The sequence below is a fragment of the Lissotriton helveticus genome, chromosome 6, assembly GCF_964261635.1.
Source record: "Lissotriton helveticus chromosome 6, aLisHel1.1, whole genome shotgun sequence".
Taxonomy (NCBI): domain Eukaryota; kingdom Metazoa; phylum Chordata; class Amphibia; order Caudata; family Salamandridae; genus Lissotriton; species Lissotriton helveticus.
The window spans coordinates 827432962-827438961 of NC_136067.1; positions in this window are offsets into that span (position 1 = coordinate 827432962).

A 6000-nucleotide genomic window follows, 5' to 3' on the forward strand; every position below is an offset into this window, starting at 1 on the left:
TATAGCTGTCAGCTACATTTTATAAGTTGGTCATGCACATCTTACGCAAGGAAGAGGACTTCCTTGTGGAAAGGTTCTTTATATCAGAGTGGATGGTGCATTCCTGCCCATGCTCAAGGCTATGCTTAAATCCGCCCGAGACACTCAAGGAGCCCATCAGGGCAAGGGTACTAATACCCAAGGTGAAGAAGAAGTACTCTGTTTGTCAACATTCCAATGGTTCTCCCTGCACATTTTTTCAACCAACTTGAAACGTTGCAGATAAAACTGGCCTGGGCCGATAAACAACCACGCGCCAGCTGGGAACTTCTCACTCTCCCATATTCAATGGGAGCTCTGGGTGCTCCTGATTTAGACCTTTATTATCGGGCCGTCCGGGCTTCACGCCCACTTTTGGCTACATCAGGAGGCTTCTCCCCCTCACCTATATATAGAACGTATTGCGACGTCCCCTGTCCACTTGGCAGCTTCATTGTTTCGGGCTGCGCGCCATAGTCCCGGGATTTTGGATTCAATCATTCGACTACGCATGCTTGGCAAAACCTCAATCACCAAGCACTCTCAATACGATATTACCCCCTCACCCTCATTGCCTGGTACACGTGGCTCTCAGTTCTCACCTCACCTGAAATGGTGGAAGCCCTGCACACACTAGGCATAGACACAATCGGCTCCTTTTTCTGTGACGGGCAGGGGAATGATTGGGATGACCTGGTCCAGAACGACTCATCACCCTTAACGTTCTTCCACTACTTTAGAGCTAGAAGTGCATTATGTGCTCTATTAGGGGATGAACTTCTAGAATCTCCAGAGGTACTTCCCTTCTCTACCGGATTCGCACGGACTCCCCAACCAGATTAGTCTCACATATCTATAAAAAGACTCCGAAACTACGACGCAACCACCATTGCAAAAATAGAGTACAATGGCATGTTGATTTGGAGCTTACTATAGATGACAACGTTGTGATACTACTGCGAATAGACTAAGCGTATTTCCTTTAACGTCAGGCACCGCCTCATTCAATTTAAATTCCTCAACAGACTATACCACACACCCGTCAGGTTACATAGATTTGGATTACGCGATATAAATAACTGCGAGAGATGCATAGAAAGTGCGGCAGAGTTTATACATTTGGCTTGGCTTTATCCCCCTGTCGCTAACTTCTGGTCACAAGTCTTCGCTAAATTAAGTGATTTTACGAAAGAAACGATAAAACCCAACCCGCTATTGGCCTTACTGGCTATTCCAAACAATTGAGAAAGATCATCAGACGCCTAGTCAATATGGGGATTTTGGTAACAAAAAGAATTGTAGCGATGCATTGGTCACGCGGACCCACACCCACTCTTTCCCAATTGTCTAGAGATATTATAATACAGAAACTGAAACCTACTGTGAACTGCTCCTCCCTCGAAGCCGGACGAAAAACTTCTGGATGCTATAGAACAACTACATCGAAGCACAGAATTCGAGCTGACCGCCCCCAACTGATCATACACACAGGATAATGCAGAAAAGATTGCTATTGCTAGCCCTTGAAAAGGGATGGAGAGCCACGACCTCATATATGCGACACTGTATATGATATCTAATAATTACTGTGATCGTAAATAATCCTTATATCTTTTTGTTAGGGTTAATTTAACTTTAGTTCTTATGTTTGGTTTTTCACCGGGGTGTCCTCCCCAATAATTGACCGACCTTGGGGCTGCAACCGAGCCCGCGGCTGCACTCAGGAGCGAATACCAGGACCGGGGCCGGCACCAAAGGTGGACTGCTCATGCGGTGGGCCACTGGATGCAGTGAAGAAAGGGTGCACGGCAGACTAAATGTGAGGTAAACTGCTGTTTCTGTTCATCAATACTGAAGAAGCTCCTGACAGTATGCTGCAATGTAAAGTAAAATTTATATTATTTACATTTGTATTCGTTTTTGTCATTATGTTTGTACGTCCACATTTAAGTAAGAAATAAAATATATTTTTTTTAAAGTAGTACTAGACCGCCCCCAGCTACCCAGTGTACATGCCGTCGTAAATTCCAAGTCCATACTGCCCACAAACTAGCTTCTGTTCAGTTGGCAGGCAATGCACCGCTGCCTGATGGAGAGCAAGAATCTCGACGCAGCAGGCAGAAGGGTCGCTATAGGGGGCGATGACCCACTGGCGCATAGCCAACTCTGCTATGACGATCCTAGTCGAAGGAGATGTAGGATCTGCTCAAACATCTCCAAGGGGAGATGGGGTCCAAGGACAAGACCATCTCCAACACCAATATTTGTTGTGCCATGGACGATGAGGATACAGCCTTTCGGGGTTTATTGCCAGCAGTCTCCTCAGATGTCATGCCTGGCTCAGAATCTCCAGAAATCAAGCATCATCTTTTCAACCACCTCCCATTTGATGCGAAGCACGTAGGTTTGTTGCATGTGTAACTGTAAACTTGTTTTTCTTTGAAGTGTTTCGAGTCACGAGGTATAGTGACTCCTATGATTGGTCATCCGCATATCCAATGGCTCCATTATTAGATTGTTTCTCGATCTGTTTTGGATGTGTATCCACTGAGCTCTGGGTTTACCTTGTGGTGGTCATTATATTCCAATTGGTGAAAACATTCCTCTATTTCAGTTCTTGTCGCGCCCTCCTTTTGGGCTCAGTAACTGGGTTCTACTTGAATTACCTTTTCGGGCCCCAAGTCTTTTCTGGGTCATTCAACTCAGTCTTTCTCTTCAAGAATGTGGACTCTGTAATGGAAAGGTCTCCCTTCCAGTACTGTCCACAGTGTTGTGCAAAGTATCCCTGGACAGACCTCCATCAAGTCGGCAAACTTTGTCTGTCTCACTGCATGACCAGGCCTCCTGCTCCTCCTACTACAAAAAGACCCTACCACCCCGCGGAGATCGATGCCTTGCTTGACACACTGTGGCTCTGCATATGAAAGAAACAGTTAGTTATAGATTCCTTACCTTAAAATGACCGCCAGTAGAGAGCGGTACCCCCAGTTGTGTGGTAGGTCAAGGGACCGATCCTGGAGTCATCACCACCACTCCTTCTAAGTCTTCGCACTCGGGGTCAGGTAAGTCGAAGCACAAAAAAGTCGAAGAAGCATCGTCGCTCTTCGACTTCCCCTCGTCTGTCGGCCGGTGCGATGAAGGGTGCAGGTTGTGCCCCTCCCACGGCTCGCCGTAGGGAGCCTTCAGGGTCGACACTGGCATGACTTTGAGCGACCCCTGCCCAGCTTTGTCAATTTTACAAAGCGATGCATGCCATCTTCGGGCAGCCCGCCGCCGCAGGCGCGCCTTCGGGCCCCACGGACTCGGCTGGGGGCCCTAGGCCTTCGACGCCGGTGGCTCAGGCCACGGGACCGCAGGACCCCCTTGGATCCAGGCCTGGATCCGGATCAGCGCCGATCGACCTCGTTACACCTCCACCGGCGCGGAATCCACCAGCACCATGTGCGCAGCGGTCCAGCTGGCGTTGACCTCCGCTTCCTCCCCGATGTTGACATAGAGCCAGACCGGGGTCGGCCGATGCCGGATCGGCACTGATGGGTACTTTTGTCCCTGTCTTACACCCTGGCCATTTTCAGCCAGATTCGCAGCCAGAGGAGGGTGAGGAGTACAGGGAGAGGTCTGGTGACCCTTTGACAGACCAGTTGGATTATGATCCAGACTCGAGAGAGGAACTGGGGGATGCCTATGGTCTGGATACCTCCCCAGACCTAGGCATGTTGTCTCCTCCTACCGTGGCTATGGAGGAGGGAGCGTCATACGCAGTGGTGTTGCGTAGGGCGGCCGAGACTCTCCAGCTCGAGCTTCCTACGGTGGCCGTCAGGTGCTTCAGCCAGCAGCAAGCTCTTCAGAGCTCCTACTGCCATTCAATGAAGCCCTATAAACAACCTTTTGGGCACCTGGTCCACCCCACCCCTGAGAGCTTGGTGGTCCAAGCCTCTACCTCCCAAGGCGCCTTCCCTACTGCTCCACCTGATAGGGAATCCAATAAGCTGTGCCAACTTGGGAAGAAGATGTTTTCTTCCTCCAGCTTGGGACTGCGGTCGGTAAACACTGAATGTCTGTTGAGCCGTTATTCCCACTCTGTGTGGGATATGGTGGCGCAAGTGCTGCCTCAGTGCCCGGAGGAGGCCCGGGCCGTGCTCACCAGTGCAGTTGCCGAGGGAAGAGACGCAGTGAAGTTTACCATCCACTGTGGGCTGGATACTGTCTACGCACTTGGCAGGACGATTTCCACGTCAGTAGCCCCCCGACGCTACAACTGGTTGCGCACAACTGTTTTGTCCGGGGATCTCCAATCCACCCTTATGGACATGCCCTTTGATGGCTGTCGCCTTTTCGGCGACAAGGCAGACAGCGTGCCAGAGAGCTTTAAGGACTCTCGGGCTGCACCAGGTCCTTGGGCCTCTCCACCACCCTCCCTGCGCAGTCTGCTTTTTGCCCCTTTTGTGGCTACGGAAGGGGTGCCCCACTACGTTCCGCCAAGAGCCCAGGCTGGCGCAGGCTGTTCCGCCCCAGCACGGCCGTGGACGTGGGACCCATCTGTGTTCTGGGGCCCAACGGGCAGGCCAGTCCACCACAGCCCCCTCTGCATCAGCCTCCAAACCCTCCTAATCCAACATTCCAGGGTCGCCAAATGCCAGGGGGCGATGTGGTACTGAAATTCTCGACCCGTGTCATAAACATCGCCGTATCATGACGATTTTGGTATCAGCAGACCAAGAATGACGAGTATACTATATACAAGCATTTTCGGCGTATTCGAGTGGCGAGACCACTCTGAAATCAGGGATTCCGTCCTGAACTCTCGGGTTCCATTTTGTGCATGGCAGCTATTTTGTGGTTGCCCTCACATAGGCCGATGACTAAGGCCGAAATGAGTCTTTTGGGACACGTACACCTTTAGCTGACTTTTGTGTGACCTGGACAAGCTGACTCCACTGCCCAAAGCCAAACCTGTTCGGCTGGTTCCTTTCCCAGTGGCCGACCGAGATTAGGATCAAGGTGCCGCATGCCATAAACCCTTCATCGCACACAACTATGCCTAATCTTACACACACCTGTCTCTGTCTCTTTCTTTATGACCTACTTTACGATGAGGAGGTGCCCGATTTTATTAGGGGTCCGTTCGATATCTGATGAAAGTGTTGGACCTTGCCGGGTAATTGATTGTGGGCTGAACAAACTGAAAATGGGCTTGTCATCATGAATCTTCTTTTTCTTTGTCGTAGAAATATGTGAATGGTCAACTGTAAAATAAGGAATGTTTGCCTAAAGCATAATATTTTGTATAAAAAGGGATGGCTGGCTTTGTAAGGTTGAGCAGTCTCCTGAGAATATACACAGTGTTGTACTTCTAGGATACCTGTTACTGGCTGAAGCCAATAAATTTGATCTTTGAAGTCACCAAGAAGTCTCTGCGTTTCTGTAGTCTGAGACAGGAGAACTCGAAGTCTTTGGGTGTGTTCCCTGGCACCGCTGGGTTCTTAAAAACCCAGTACTTCATTTGGCGCCCAACGTGGGGCGATTTCAGCGGTACCGGTCCAAGCCAGAGGTTCGTGAGGAGCTTCGTGTGAAATTCTGGAGGAAGGCCAACCACTTCATCGACCCCTGTATGTCGTCGTGGTCCGAAAGTCTTTGCTGCGAGGTTCCCCGCTTCCCAACGGCTACGAAGGACTGCTGCCCTGACTATCGCCCTGTCTTGGACCCTTTTGATGATTTGTAGAGCGAGACGATAGACGAGACTTCTGGTGACATCATCGATACCTCAGTTAAGTATGAGTGGAGCGTCTCCCAGTCCTTAGTCTGGTTCTTAGTTTTGGGTATCCCCTTGGGATCTTTGATTTGGAACTTGCAAGTACCAAAGCCGAGGGACTCGTGTATTCACGAGACTATCGTGTTCGATAACCCTTTGAAGTTTGAAGCTAGACTAGAGAGCGAAGATGCCTGGTCTTAGCAGACTTGGAAATTTGTTTTGTCTTGGTT